A 17524-nucleotide genomic window follows, 5' to 3' on the forward strand; every position below is an offset into this window, starting at 1 on the left:
CCAATCTAAGCATCAAAGACATAGAATTCAAGATGACTATGTGAGTAGATTCCCTAAGTTTAGTATAGCAAGATTACACCTATATCAAGGCATAAGTTCCAAGATAACCCCCGAGTGTAGTCTTGTGAAAAATAGTCAAGGATGATATGTTTATAAGTTAAAGTGTCAAATAGGAAAAGCATGAATGCTTAAAACACTATAGACAAATAAAGTGTACCCACAAGCAAAAATCAAGAAAATGTGCCCCATGCCCCTAGTCTTCTAGTCAATGACATCCTCGAAAGACTATTAGGGAGGGAACACATACTAAAGAAATCATCATAGATAGCAAAAAAAGTAGATAATGATTAGCAGAACTCAGTCATTTAAGTGTGTAAGTGTGTGTGTGTAAGTTACTTGGCCATTTCTTTAAGACTTGAATCTGATAGTAAGAAATATTGCAACATCAAAGACTGTAGGTAAACTATGTGAAAAGTGTTGAGAAACACTTGATGTCAAATTGGTGGTAGTGTTGAGAAACACTATTTTGTGAGTTACCACATAAACCCTAATGCATAAGAAGACCTCAAATGGGCCAAGCAACTGTGCCCCCAAGAAAAGGACAAGAAACAATTGCAAGTTAGGAAATGTGTTGCAGAGTGTGTGATTGAGACTGATAGACATAGGTGCAAGGGTTTCAAGCAGTGCTTGTTTCTAGGTTTTCACCACTTGACAAGTTTTTTTAGGACCTTTTTCTCTTTTTTTGGATTTATGAAATTTTTTGATTTTTTTTGAACACCTATTTCTAGGTATTCACTAAGATGATCATTTTTTCAGGACATTTTCTGATTTGTAGAATTTTTTCAGCATCATATATGATTTTTTTAGATTTTTTTTGGAATGTTTTAGAGATTACTAGTTCTCAAGAAAGATCACATCATTTTCTCCCAATGTCTAGAAAGGTTTAGGACATGATGGAGCAGAAAGTTGGTGGATAAGAAAGGAGTATGAAGTAAGTGAAAGTGATTCTCAAGGATTGACTCCTCAAGAGTACCCAAGCTAGGGAAAGATAGCCATATAAAGTAGGTTTTGGATAATCAATGGAAGAAATGAGCAAGATAGCATATAGGATAAGCAGTGAAGCCAACAAGTGTGATAACATATAGGATAAGTGATGGAAGCCAATGAGTAAGATAGCATGTAGGATAAGTGGAAACCAATGAGTAAGATAGCATGAAAGTGTGCAATCCAAGAGAGTAGACATGTCAAGAGGCCTATGAGAACCATGTTTTATTTATTGTGATCAAGACCAAGGAGGGTTAAGTGGATAAGATAGTGATAAGATAATAATAGGGATAAATTTAGATATAAACAATATGAGCAAATGAGAAAGATGCGGTGAGTGATAGATAAGATATGTAATGCATTTGGATAGCTCAATAGTGTCAAGATCAAAGAGGAAGAGGAAATGTATGGATTATGAAAGAATTGAGTATGATGTCTATTTGCTAGGTTTTCATCATGGTACTTATCCAAGGTGCCACAAGCAGTTTTCACCATAGGATGAATTTATTTCTTTTTACTTTTGCTACCAAGGTGCCACAAGAAGTGGTTTTCACCAAGGCACATTTTCATTTTATTTTTTATTTTTTATCTTTTTTCTTTTTGAATTTTTAAAAAGAGATCAAGTTGTTTGAATGTAGATAGTGCTCCTATAGGAAAGATAAGTCATGATAAGACATGACCATAGAAAGGTATGCTCAAAGATGTTGATAAGGTGATGAAAGAGAAATGGTAGTAGGAAGATTATATGGAGGATAAGAGTTCATGTATAGAAAGTAAGTGTAAGCTTTAGAGGATTTCATGAGAGTAGCTAAAATATTGGGCAAGATCAACATTGACACAACATTGACACACACCTTGAATGGTGTTGGAATGATGGAGGAATCATGGATGAAATAGCTTGAGGTTTAGATGTATGAGGGGGTAGAGAAATTTTGGAAGATGGAGTGGAAGCCTTTGGAAGTTTGAATGTCAACTTTGAATTATTTTCAATATTCAAGTCTTTCAAAAGAGACTTGGGAATCCATATAGCTTTAGATTTTCCTTTGGATACTTTAGAGCATATTTCTTCAATAATGGGCTTAGGAACCCAAATTTTCTTTGATTTAGCTTTTCTAATAGTGGACCTTTGTGGTATCTTGAATTTCTTCTTTGCATTCACATGTCAATTAGATGGGACATATTGATTTTTATTTTTTAATGGATTCTTATGTTTATTCTCACTTCCAAAGGACTTGGGATTGGTGGATGAATAAGGATGATATGACTAGTTTAGATGGATAGATGGGTGGAAATTCATCAAGGCTGAGTGTCTTTCTTGATCTTGAGGTATGATGGGAGAGCTAAGAGTGGAAAATGTAGGAGATAAAGGAACATAAGGTCCCAATATAGATGGAAGGTTTGAAGGCTTTAGATTTGATGGATAAGGACCAAGGATAGAATTAGGATATGCAAATGGATAGTAGAAAGGGATATTAACATCTTTAGAGTGAGAAACATGGTCAAAACCATCAATAGACTCATGAGTAGCTTTGATAGGAATAATATTTTTAATAGGATCACTTGAATCTTGAGCACAATTTTGAAGTGGATATGGAGAAGTTCAACATGAGGGGATGCTTTGATCTTGGCAAGTAGCTTTGGATAGTGTTGGCTCCTGATTTAAGAGTTTTGAAAATGACCAAGAAACCAGACCAATGCATCTAAAGCTAAAAAATTCCTATGATGAATGCACCTGACTACAGTCTTGGGACAACTATAAGGCTTGACCCTTCTTCACTTCAAGCTCTGCGAGACCTAGGCAGGTTAACCTTGAGGTTCTGAGATATGGTACTAGTGCATTTAAAACATAAATTTGAACCTATTTACTATAGATGAAAACCCTTATATCTCCTAATAACTCATGAAATGACATAGATCTATAGCAGCTAAATGCAAATCTATGAATCTCATAAATTGAGTGAGGGTTAATCCTTTTCAGCCCACTACAAGACATGAAAAATTGAATTTATTTGATTAAAATGATTTTGAATTCAACAAAACCCCTAATATGCAACAGCATGAACAAGTGATCTTGTAAATTATTAGTGCCTTATCTATTGGGAAATTCCATGAATTAATCACATACATATAGATATCTAAGATATATTTGTATCTCCAGATATATGATCTATCCATTCACCTTGTAAATAGACATCCATGTTCAATCTGAATCTCATTCTTACATGATATCCTTCTCAATAAACTTGCAACCCTGTTGATTCCTTGAAGCATTTACATAACTCCTTGAGTCATAAGCAACAATAAAACAACATAAAACTTTAAGGGACTACAACTATGACCTAAGCTCTTTGTTCAATGATCATAAAACATTGAAAATTCATTGAGACTGGAGACAAGAATCAAAATGAAACTGATGAAATTCTTCTGCTCTTTGTATTATTTTCTTGAAATTATACAATCAAATGCATGAAATAAAAAATAGGAAACAACCTAATAGATCTAAACTATCTGTATTAACCTTCTTAATGTTTTTCATACAAGAGAGAATATGCTAAAGAAATGGTTTAGCAGTACAACATTGGAACCCTACTAGTATTACCTAGAGAAAACTACCAACAACTAAAATGAAAGAAAGAAAGAAAGATATAGAAGAAGATGAATTCCTAGATCTGATATGCAACTAACATCTATCCACTTGAAATTCTATCTCTTGCAACTGAATAACCTCTTTCTTCCTTCTCCCGTTTTGATCTAATTTGGTTTCATCATTTCTGCAACTAATTTGAAAATATCTTCTATTCAATAATGAAAACTTGTTGAGTCATCAATATATCTAAAAGCTTCATGAAAATGCTATTGAAATTGAGTTTTTATTGATTTGAAAGTGGTTAAATTTTCCTCAAACTGCATTTTCATTGCATGTTACTTATCTTGTAATCGCATTTTGAATTTTAACTCATTCAATTAAGAAGGCCCCAAATTTCATGTTTCTAGCTATAACTTGAACAAATGAATTCCTATGTAGAAACAAACTCCATAATCAAAAAGTTCATCTTCTCACAATTTCGGTGATATATAATATTTCTATGTTAGCCTATAAGAAACCTCCAGAAAGTCAATTTGAAAATCACTCCCCTGTGCTAGAAGACTCAGGCATGCAACTTTGATTTTAAAATTTCAAAAAATTTAAAACTTCTAAAGTATAAACTTTAGAAAACATATCTTTTTGAATTTTAAAAAATCTCAACGTGACTTCACTTTTTCAAAAAGAATAATTAAAATATTATCTTTTTAACACACCTGAATTTTCCATTTTCACTTGGACCTCAGGTCAAACTAGATTGATCGAACTGCCACATGGCACTCAATGATTGGTTTACCTAATCTACATCATCCACCATGTCATTAGTTGAGCGGGACCCACTAACACATGGCACCTCCCCACAACTCCACATTTCTTAACCGTTGTGCATCTCCATTTCATAGAATTGCACTCATCGTTGGATCTGCCACATGGCAACATCTTATGCTTCATCTCTGATCATGCTCTCGACTTCCATGTCATCACATGCAGGACCTGCTTTCCATGTGTCAAAATTCCACATTCCCACATTTGTTAACCTCTGGGCACTTTCTTTTTGTAGGCATGCGCCAATGCTCAATCTTGACATGTGGCGATATCCTGGCACATCTCTGCCACATCAATGAGCCTGTAGACCCATTCAAAAATTTTCCAACATCATTATTCGACTGTCATCCATGTCCAGGTTAGCTAGAGGGGGCCCCATGCATCCATGCAGCCTTGTCAAAAGGCACCTTGCCTTAAGACATCAAGCATGTTGTGTAAGATTGTATTTGAACTATTAAAAAGAACACCATATCCCCAATGTGGGACTAAAACCTATAACCTAGCTCTACTCTATTCTGACGCCTCCCCATTCAACCGGTGACTTTCCCAAACTAGAAATCATGTGCTACACTTCTCCCTTTTTTATGTTGTTGCCTGTTGGATTCCATGGCATGATCCCCTTTGACCTACATATGTGTCTTCATTGCAATGTGTGGGACTATTCAAACTCTGACATCTTCCTCTACTACAAAACATCCTTCCTGTCACTGCTTCATAGCTGCTCCCATTTCAAATGCATGAGTTGCCTTTTAAATGGTGCTTACTCATTGTCTGGCACTATTTTTCTCTAATGCCTTCCCTACTAAAAACTGTGAGCTCCTTGCTTTTTGATTGGTTCACGCATTCCTCCTCCATGCACATGAGTTTATCTGTCAGCTTCCATCTTTAAATCGCCCTACCTCTTCCTTAGTCACAGGCTCTGCATTTTTGTGGATTGCCTTCCTCCAGGTTAGGTGTGGACTCTTCATTTATATGTCATGCCTTGTTCCTTCTCATTGCTATAAGTGATGGCCTTTTTTTTTATTGTTGCGTGGGATATTCTAGTCTGTTATTGACATCATAGAGCCTTTATGGACTGCAGATGTTCCTCCATTTCTGATTGCTCCACGCTGGTAGCTCTCCTTTTAAAACGTGGATCTCCCCCTATTTCCTACATGCTACGGCATCATCTTTCCCATGGGAAATACTCATACTGATAGCATTGGGTGATTGACTTATCCCATAAATTTCATTGCTTGATCTTTCTTGATAAAGCTAATAAAAACTTTCACATTGAAATAGGTTGGCTTTCCTTCACCCACAGAAGGAAGGATCAATGATTTTAGAGAGGCATACACTGTTAGAGTACATTGATCTGGATTCTTAGATTGGAGTTCCTCTAGAAAGAGTTGATCCAAGAGATGGCATAGAGCTTCTTCTTCCATCTATATCATACAAGAATGAATCTTTTGGGTTTTAGGAAAATTAGGATTAATCATGACTATGCTTCTAACAATGGTTGATAAAGATACTCTTGTGAAGTCACCGACTCTAATTTCCCTTACAGCTACAACAAGGGCACTATTAGCAATATCTAGGAGCTCTTGAGCTTCCTTCTTTGTTAGATCACTTCAGAAGCTTAAATTTATCCTCTTCTTGCTTTCATCTACTACAGTGATGTCACGCTTGGGAATCTCTTCATTGTTTCTTTTATGCCTAATGGTCAGAATAAGTGATACACTCTTAACAACACCAATGACATCAATGAGTTATCTTGAATTCACATATTGGCCAGGATCATCTATCTTAACAAAGTTATGTTTATATTTTGGAATACTAATCCCCTCACCAATTAACTCTTCAACTTCTGAGTTTTCATGTAGTGGCATTTCATAGTCATTTTGCACGGTTTTAAAATGCTTATTAGCCACTCTAGACTTCCTTTTGAAATATAGTACACCTTTCCTAATTCAAATTTGTCTTAGAATCTATCTGTTGCTTTCTTGAACATGGCTTCCTGAATTTGGGTACCCAGTGAAATCAGTCCCCCCCCCCCCCACAAGTGGGTCTAACTAAAAAAAAATTCATTTTCGAACACCTAAAACTTCAAACTAATCCATGGAACCCATCATACTAATTAGAACCAAGTTTTACCACTAATCAATCAATTAAAACTCATTTTACGACTGATTTGCAAACTGATACTTTTACGTCAGGAGGTCCTTTGACTGGCCTTAACAACTGACCCAAACACTTGATCGAGCTCTAAAAATTGGCACACTGATTCTTTGCTCCGCACTCTTGCACCTTGTTAAATCTTGTCTCATGAAGAATTAGGGGTCAAAAGATATTGACTGTCAAAGTTACCCTCTTGGAACTTTCTACAAGAAAACATGTCAGAAAACACTAAATTGTGTTTGGAATCGGCTTCAAAATTTGGGCAAATGAATACTTGGGAAGACGAAAACTAGGGCATTCATTCTCTGTCATGAGGAGAGTATGTACTATGGATCTAAAATTGGGGCTCATAATGAATAATAGGACAAGTTTGATAAGTGGTCAAAGTGAGCCACTTGGATTTGCTGACTGGAAACATTAGCAAGAAATCAATTTTTACAAATGGAATGGACCTAGAAAAGTGTGCATATGGATTGGTCAAGACTTAAAAAATGATAGCCTTGGAGAATTTTTAGAGGAAAATATAGGGGTACAATGCATTATATCTCATCTATAATGGATTTTGAGATATGACATCACGAACAGGGGTTCCGAAAAATCTACAAATGCTGACACTAGTAAAAAGATAGAAATTGTGTTTGGAATCGCATTTGAAAACTGATCAAACGGATTCATCATAAGCTCAAACTTGAAAAATAACAATTTTTTGATGTCTAAAATGCAATGCAAAAGGAATTTTCACATTTTGGTCAACTGATCAAAAGTTACAACACATCAAACAAGGCTTCCCAGAATTGAGAATTAATTGCAAAAGCATGAAAACAGTAACTGACCAACTTTGAGGGATTCAAAACCTAATCAAACGGATTCGAAATGACTCAAAATCTGAAAAATAAGCTCTTTGGTATGAATACTAAATATTCCCAAAGTGGAAAGCCATGAAAAATTTTTGGGTGCAAGATATTCAGTTGCAAACACAGCCTCTTGTCATTGTTTGACACTTAGGGTAAAATGCAGATTTGGCAAATGCTCAAAACAAGACTTCACGAAATGGCTCAGAATGTCAATTTATCACCATGGAACAAGTGGATAGGCTGAAATGAAGGTTTTAGAAACATTAAACACCTCAGGGGCCTCAAAGGTACAGCCGGGTGCAATCTCATCAAAAAGCATTCATAGGGCTTGATTTTCTCAACAGTGCTCAAAATTCGAGCTACAATTTTGAGTGCCAATAGATAGCATAGGAAGAGAAATTTTCTCATAATTTTTAGTAAGCTCAAGGGAGATAATGGAAGTGGTATCTTCATCATACTTGGGAGATGGAAAAGACATAGGATACAGAGGGGTGAGATTCTGAAGGAGATGAAAGTGTTCTTGATCTTGATCTTTCTTGAAATTTGTAGCTTTTTCTTTTTGAGAGTCCTCTTGACATGGAGCCACTTCTAAGGATAAGGGAGAATGAAGAGTGAATGGAGTAGTGCTTGGATCTTTAGACTTAGTAGCATGGAAAATTTTTGCATCCAAGTTAAGGTTAGCTTGAGTTTCTTTTAGAGGTAGCCCTTGAGGATAGGAATAGTGTATGTGAATAGCATTAGGTTCTTTATTTGATAGAGTCATATTGGAAAGATTTAAAGTATTGGGAGGTGTATGAGTGTTGGAATAAGTGGAGGTATCAGGGAAACCATCACTATACATAGGTTCATTAATATGATCTTTCTCAAGAAAAGTATCCTCATCACATGAGTCATTAGAGGTATCAATAATTCTATTATCAATAAGATCTTGGATTTTATGTTTTAGTTCAATGCAATTTGAAGTACTATTCTCATTATTTTGATGATAAGCATAATATATATCCAAGAATGGGTTTCCATATGAGCTAGGCTTAGGTAACGTGATGAGCTTGGTGCCAAGAAGTGTTTACAAAGTGTCATCATAAGAATCTTTCGAGGGAGAAAAAATTCTATCAAAAGTATGTCTAGAGTCCTTTTTTTTGTTTCTCAAGTGAATGGTATGCATCCATGTCTTCATAATTGTCTTGGTAAAATATAGGTCCATCATGATAGGTTGTAATAGGCTCAAAGGAGGTACCACTTTCTTTCTCTCTAAGGAGGTCTTTAGGTCTAGAAGATGAAGGCATTTGATTTCTTGAAGTAGAATATGTAGATCTTGAAGAAGATGAACCATGTGTATGTAAAGGTCTTAAGGAAGAATCATTTAAGAATGAAATCTTCTCCTCTAATCTTTTCTCAAGTTTAGACTTCATTTCTATCATACGCTTAGAGAAATGAAGGTAAGAAAGATCATTTGTCTCTTCTAGTTCTTTGTATTGAGCATATAGGTCTTGAAACTCTTTAGTGGCATGGAGGATATCATGATCATCTATATTTGGTTGAGGTTTGGTAGCACAAGGTTTGAATGCCATAGTGGTAGATAGATAATCAAGCATGAAGGAGACTAGAGGAAGCCAAAAAGGTGACACAAGATAAATTGATGTTCAAACTAAAGAGGTAGAGTGTTCACTTGCCAAAATAATAAAGATAGAGTAAAGTGACTTGTCATGAAAGTGTCCAAGAAACTTACAACACTAGTGACTCAAATCAAGATCTAGGAAAGAAGCCAAATAGCCAAGTAGATAGAGCAAGCAGGGTGACAAGTGAACAACTTTCCCATCCTAATAGTGTAGTGAAGAAATCAAGGTAACCATTTTAGAAAAATGATAACTAGCAAGAGGACATAGACCATGAAGATAGAAAGACCAAGAGCACTAAGACCAAAGAGCCACTTTAAGCATGTTCAAGCACTAGAGACATAGAAAAGAAAAATCAAATGATGAGACTCCCCTTAGCAAGAAACACAAGAAAAATGTTAAGACTTGATGCTTTGACTTGGTTGACAAAGTTTAACAATAGTTGATAAGTAGCAAGTTTGATGTTCAAAACCAATTCCTTTCCAAGAAAGATAGTGACACATGGAGTAGTCTTCAAAAAATCAAGCAAGGTACAAAGAAACCTTACATTATACGAGCATATGTGAGGTGTTAAAAGAAAGCCCTACAATTATTATCATGTGTATGTTCCAAAGATTTCCTCAAGTTTAGCACATTTGAGAACACATCAAGCAATATCTACCTAAAAGTCACAGTTCATTACTCAACAACTTGGCCCACACTTGATGCTCTTTTGCCTCACACTAATTAGTTTCCCACAAGAGATATTGGCTTTTTCATGGAAGTTTCATAAGCACAACCAAGGGAGCACATATGGTGAGTGTAAATCTTGGGGTGATTCGGGTAGTCCACTAGGATCAATCCTTGCACCAAGAAGTTGAGTGGCAAAATAGGGTAGCTACTAACCTAGAGTGTTTAGAAAGGGCTTCCATTCATAGTGTTCCTCTTGCACCCAATTAAGGGACACCCCACCTTGCGGTGGGAAACAAACCTTGCAGTCACAAGAGCACCTTAAGTGTTCTTGCCTAGTGACCTCCCTATGGTCAAAATCTCATAAGCGATCACACTAAGCAAAGACAAACACTATGTCTACCAAGGTTTTCTGTCTTTGATAGCCTTGAGTTTATAGTGAGTTGGAAGAGTCAGGTAATTTTCTTGTCCCCACTTGGGTCGTTCCTCTCAGGTTGTCTAAGAGCAGGCCCTCTAAAGGATCCTAACTATTACAAAATGAATCCACTCTCAAGGATCAAGATTTTTTATCACCTAAAGGGTGAAGAGAATACTCTCCTACCTTGATTGTTTCCCCTAAACACACCAAGAAGATTAAATTATCTACTTGCTATTGAAATCCATAGGTGGGTCAAGATTTATGATTCACCACAAGGGTGAAGGGCATACTCTCCTATCACCAAGGAATCCTGATTACCAATTTAATGTGCCTAAAAAAAATAAACAACTAGTATATGCCACAAATGAAATAAAAGAATAAGTAAATATTTTGTTTTTATGTGTTGGTCAGCCCTACAAACAATTGTTAGTAGCCCTTGTGCATTTGAAGCTTTGACATGCGTTCTTTTTAGCAATGAAAATGAGAAACTCCCTGCAAAGAAACCAAGGTTAGGGAATGATAACCAACTAAGACCTACAAAAAAAAGTGGTTAGTTTCCTCAAACATTCAAATTATCTTCCAACCAAGTGTATGCAAAGAAAGTGCAAGTTAATCACAAATATTCACATTTCTACTCTTTGCTTTTGACCTAGTCAACAAGATAAAAAAAATTTCCTATGATTTTGGATCCAAACATAGAAATGAAAAGAAGAGATGACTACTAAAAATTAGATAGCTTTCCAAAAATGCAATAAATTTTTAAAAAAATCTTCATTTGTGCTCTAGGGATTCATTTTATCAAAATAGACTAGATTTATCAAATCAATTTTTTGATCCTTAATATGACCTCAAAATTCAAAACACAAAGAAAGTACCCCCTGTAGAATTTAGAAAAGTTTCTAAAAATGTAATTTTTTTCAAAAAAAAAATCTGATTTACGATAAAAAACAAGTTTTTTATGAAAATAAAAGAAAAATTCATACCTAATGAAAACCAAGTAAAAATGATCTAAAAATCAGATTAAAACATCTTGGACAAATATTCAACTTGTGAAAAAAAAATCAAAACAAAAATCCAAGTGGTTTAGGAGATACGGTCAAATCTTCAAAAACCTAAGATTTCGGCCTTCAAACCAATCTACATATGGCTTAGCCTTAAAACCAAAGTGAGAACTCTACAAAACCACTTGATTAGATCCAAGGATTTACTGTAAAAAATCAAAAATGATAATGTAATCAAAGTGCAAGCAAAAAAATAAAGTTAGAAACTTGTTCTAGCCCCACAGTGGGCATCAAAAATGTATGCATAAAAGTGTCACAGTTCTATAAACCATTATTCTTAAGAAAACCCATGGAAGAAGGAGCCTCAAGAGCTAGATTATAGCTCTCTATCTATGATGTGAAAATTCTCTCAAATGAACCAAACTATGCAACCCTTGCAAGGTGCACCATAGAATGAGAGATTCAAATAGTAGAGGCAAGAGTGCCAATATCCAAGAATCTAGAATAAAATACAATGCAAATGCAAGCTATTCTAAATGAAATGCAAGCTAACAAAAAGAACTAAGCTAAAGCATAAATGAAACTAAGCTAAAAATTATGTCATAATGTAAGCAAAATGCGAGCTAAACTAAAATGAAAAAATGTAACAATGCTCCAAGTCTCCAAAATTACCAAGAAAACCTGTAGCATAACAATAGCATGAGAGACTAAGATTTTTTGAATGAGAAGAGAGCCCTCCCTTTTAAAGAAAAACAAATGGTAGAGATTAAGAGGCAAGATGAATGTAATCAAGAGCGGAGTTTGAAAGTGGAAGTGATCCATGTGCACAAGCATCTCAACCAATCATAATTAATGGTTTTTATTGAGAGGGTTTGAAATGTGTGGAGGAGAATTAAAGTTATCTTAAAACTAGAAGATTTCTCTCACATAGAAAAATGTGCATTCATGTGTAGACAAAAATTCCTTTTCTTTTATTTCTAAAATAGGAATAATGTTTTATATGTGCACACTTAGGATAAGAGATGAGTGGGAAATTTTATTTAATTAAAAGGGGTACATTTTCTTTTAATTAAATATGAACTAGGAATAAACTGGTCATACCATAGGTTATAATCAAATAAATAGATTTCTGAGGATTTGATAAAAAATAACCATTAGATAAATTATAGAAAAATACTAGAAAGGGGCCTCGCAGTCTAGATGACCATTTTTAGTTGATTATAGTATTAACCAAGATACTTAGTGTTAACCAAGTGACTCAATTTATACCAAGCTCATAGTGATAGCATTGACCGAGCTATGTAGTGTGAATCGAGTGATTTAGTTTATATGTCGAGTTTCATAGTATTTTCCAAGTCTCAAGTGTAGACCAAGTTCAAGACTACTTGGAATTTATCAATATGGACCAAGCTTCTATATCTACTAAGTGCATGATGATGCCAATCATTGGTGGTGGATGCCAAGTATCAGAACCTCACTAAGTTTGTCTTCAGAACCCAAGTTTCTACACTTTGGCCGACTTTGTGATTTTTGTGTAAACTTTTATTGTGACTAACTTTGTAATTTGTAATTGGATTAGTATTTATGTAATATATTGTATCACATCCAATATATGGTATGGAAGTAATGTAATAATTAGAGAAGAGTAGAAGAGTGAATTACAAAGGCTATAGCATTATAAGGAGCAACAAAGATTTATCTATCATAGCAAGGTGATTTGTACACTTAGAGAAATCTCATTCAACAAACCAAGTTACAGATCAGTGATCAACTACTACTTCATCCTAATAGGTGGATTAGTCAAATCCTTTAACAAGGTAGACCTAATTGTCTTATGTAAATATATTTACTGAGTGCATATTTCATTGTGTGTTTTTTAATCATTTTACAAGGTGGACATAGTAGTCCTTATTGCTCCTAATAGGGAAAATCATCAAAAGTGATCATTGTAAGCCTTAATATGCCAACTTTATACTACAGTACTATAACTTGTGGGTATCATCCCTACCCTAGTTTTACTTTCCATTTGGAAAGTTCCTAGGTCACCAAATTGTGTGTCAAAAGTATTATGTATGCTTTAATGTTTTCAATTTCTCATGCATGCAATTAGATCAAAAAATGCATGAAGTATTAATTGCTAATTAAAGATTAAGTTTTATTAGTTATAACAATGTATTGTTTTGTTTATAACATGTTGCAAACATCATATTATGAATAGCAAAGTTACATGGAGATAGTATACATGTTGGTGATGACGTATATAACCTCAAAAGTTTGTACAAATTGTATAGAATAGAGATAATCATGTTTTCATGAAGCAAGATAGCGAAATTGAATGAAATAATTATTTTCTTTACAAAATAATTACTTGTCCAATTAGGGAAAACATCCTAGATGTTTACTCCAACTTGGAAAAGTGAATTGTGGTCTTAGCCGACCTAGCATTAATTTATGTAAAGGACTTCTTGAAATAAGAAGTTTATTCATGTGTGATTATGAAGTTGTGAAATTCTATCTTGTAAGATTGTGAATTGAGCAAACTTTTTCAAAGTGAATTATAAAAAGTTTTATGTGAGCTATCTAGTGATCCAAGACTGAGCTAAAGTTAGAGATTAGTCAAGGAATGCAAATAAAATTAAATTACTTGTTTGAGTAGTGAGCTCTTCTTGTAGTTAAAATTGCAAGTGTGGGCAATGGGCTCTTCTTGCATACATTATATTACAACTCCTAACAGGGATTCAAAGTCTCCTAATAGGGACTCCTTGTACTGAATTTTCTCATTGACTCCTAGCAAGGTCCATCCTCTAACAAAGAACTTATATATTAGTATATCATCTAATGAGTATCATCCCCACTGGGATTTTCCCTTGGCCAGGTTTTCCCTAGTTAAAAAAATATGGTTTTATGAGTTATCTTTGTACATTATTACTATTATTGTTCAACATTACTTTATTGCTTTGTTATGCATGGTTTAAAATAAGTAATAATATCTAGTTGGTGGCTAAAGTTTGTAGATTACTGATTCATCCCGGCTCCCCCCACTCTCCCCCACCAGTAATCCCTATTTCTAACAAACTATATCAACACATAAAACCTAGAATAGATTGCAACTAAGTTTTATGCTCTTCATTCACAAAAAACAAAAGATTACAAACTACATGAACAAGAGAAAAGATTTAGACTAAAGATAACTTATTGTTGCATTTTATTCATTTCCTTGAAACAAATACATAAAGGATGCATGAAAACAAAAATTGTTGAATAAACTAGAACTATCTATAATTCATTAACTTGTTGTTCATTACAAGAGAAATGCTAAAAAATGGTAGAATCACAGTCATGACAGAAGTTTCAACCTAACTAGAACCATCCATGTGGTATCACAATAGTGAAAAATGTCCAAGAATTGGAACCAACCCTAAAGAAAGAGAAGAGATGAGATGAGATCAAATGTTGTTATTTTTCCACTTGAAAAGTTTCCATTTGTTGATGAAGAACATCTCTCTACCTTCTTTCTATAACTGAAAATTAGATCTTTTTCTTACTATTGAAGAATGCTTTGAAAATATCTTCAGAGTGATGGATATATGCAACTGAAAAAGATGCCAGATTTGATCTTAAACAAGGGCAAAAATACCCACCAAAATTACCTCTAGGGGCAAAATGAACTCTTAGAAACATTTTTCTCCAAATTTGGAGTCAACAAACTCCATGTTTTCTCTTCTAACTAAATTTGATGCTTAATCATGAAAATTGCTCATTCTGTTGAGAATGCCCCCCAGTTTACAAATCTGCCTATAGCTCTTACCACTAAATATCTATGCATTTTATAATTCCATATATGAATAGCTCATCTTCTCTGAGTTCTAATGGTACACTACACTATGCATTTTGGATTAAAAAATGCTCTTCTAGCATGCGTTTGAAAATTCCAAGGCCCAACTCAAGTTTATAGTCAAAATAGTTTATAATCAAAACTATAGAAAATTCTTAAAATCATTAAAAAAATTCATCTTAGAGCTTGCACATTCAAATCTTGAATAAAAATCAATAATAATAAAAATTATGATTTCATCTTTTTTCCCCTTTCTATAATTTTGGGTCAACCCCCTATTTCCCATCATCTGAGCACCATGTGTCAGCCTCCCATTGGCCAGATCCACCACTTCATCACTGCCCAATCAATAGGCTCTGCCATATGTCAATTTTCACATCATTGGGGATCTTAACCTCAACTACTTCTTAACCCTGGAAATCACATGAAACAAGGCATTTTTTACTTTTTGAACACATCTTCACTAACTATAGTTAAGCTGCATGATCATGCAAAATATGGCTTTTCACATCGTCAAGACCTCAAACTTGACCTTAGCATCTTTCACTATGATGTTGCAATCAACAGTTAGCTAACTGTATTGCACCATTATGCAGTTACCACCTAACTACATGGTTAACCCTTTGAAACCATGCCTAATCACTATGTGTCCTTGCGTGATGTCATTATTTATCACTTTGTCCAATGGTTTGGGCTCTGTACTACCTATCAAAATTTTTTTAGTCTTTTCCAGCTAGTCATTTGTATATAGGCCCCCTACATGAAAAACTTGTGGCTTGTAAAAGCCTTATGTCCTTAATACAATATGTTAGTATGCATTGATGCTTTTAAACATATAAAAAGATCTCCCCATAATGAATGTAGGATAAAAATTGTGAGCCATCCTATGCACATTCCTACCTCTTCCATAGACATGGAAATAGTGCAATATCTCCCTCTCGTGTAGACATGAAGAAGCCTCTATGATTTCCTTGTATTTGACTATTTAAATATTATTTATCTATATTCACTAATCTATAATACATCTTCCAAAATCACTAATCCACTGATCCTTTTAGATAACCATAGCTTTAAAAAGCAAGGAGATATGGTTTTAGTAGGATTCCACAAAGCTAGGAAATCAATGATTAAGATGAATACTACCCTTTCCCATAGTGAAGGATTCATATAGAAAAAATCTATAAACATGGACATATTACTTTCAACTTGACCCTTTTTGCTAGTCTCCTCATATTCACATGTAAATGCCCTTGGTTTGGGCTCTCAAGAAAAAATTTATGATGTGGAAGTTTTAAAAAGTATGAGCCCCAATGATTTCTAATGGTAGACTCTACATAAAACAAGAGAAAAAATAAAATACAACATGCTAAAATGGTGGTTTGACATGTTTAAGATGATCAGCAAAAAATTTAGCATTGGACGCTACACCCAGAGATGACAAAGCAACATGAAACTCTTGTTGATTCTCCAAAGCATAGACAACGCATCTGTAAGGGAATTCTAGTCACCACACTCCAAGAATTCCAATTCATGCCCTGTTACCACATATGTGCATCACTAGATACTACTATTTGTCTCTCTCCTTTGTCCTTCTATTTGTAGAAAAAAGGCTTCCCTCTTACACAAATTAAGGATGTTTACGGTAAGATCACTATCTAAAAGGAAGAACTCCATCTCCACAAAGGAAAACCTCCTTGAGAAAAAGTTAAACCTCTTCATTTGGTCTATTTCCTCATCATGCTTCAATTAGCTCTCATCTTCTAATCCTTCAGTTCATAGAAACTCATGTCACGAAGTACAAACCATCAATTCTCACCAAATAATGATCCTATGCCAATGTCTGCTACACCTTGAACCAATAAGAGAACCCATTAGGATGGAAACCTTTATGATTCTATGAAAAAAATGTACACATCATTATATCCTTGTATCAACTTTTTACTATGTCTTTAATCATATTTTATCACATCAGTCTAGTAGAATCAGTCAAGCCCCAAAGTGGGTCCTACTAAGGAAGAAATCATTTTTCAAACAATTAACATTGAAAATTAATCCATTGCTCACTTGATACATATTTGATTCAAAATCTATCACTGAATCATCACTTCAAACTCATTTTACCACTTTCTTGTAAACTATGATTTCCTACCAGGGAGTCCTCTGTCTAGCCTTAAAAATTGATGGAAATGGATAATTGGGCCCTAAAAACTAACATGTTGATTTTTTTTCGATGTTCTCTTACCCTATAAAATTTCACCTTATGATGATCACTCAGTCAAAATATATTGACTATCAAAGTTACCTTCGTGAAACTACCTGCAAGCAAACATGTCAGAAAATAATAAAATGCATTTGGTTTCTACTTCAGAAATAGGTCAAACTAACACTTGAGGGCATGAAAGCTAGGGCATTAGTTCATTGTCACAAGTAGAGTATGAATCTTAGATTTTGGCTCATGATTAATAACTAGGTGCATTTGATGAATGTTCAAATTGGGGTACTTAGATTTACAAAATTGGGA

Source organism: Cupressus sempervirens, chromosome 6, assembly GCF_028749045.1.
Source record: "Cupressus sempervirens isolate cs-2001-9-10 chromosome 6, ASM2874904v1, whole genome shotgun sequence".
Classification (NCBI taxonomy): domain Eukaryota; kingdom Viridiplantae; phylum Streptophyta; class Pinopsida; order Cupressales; family Cupressaceae; genus Cupressus; species Cupressus sempervirens.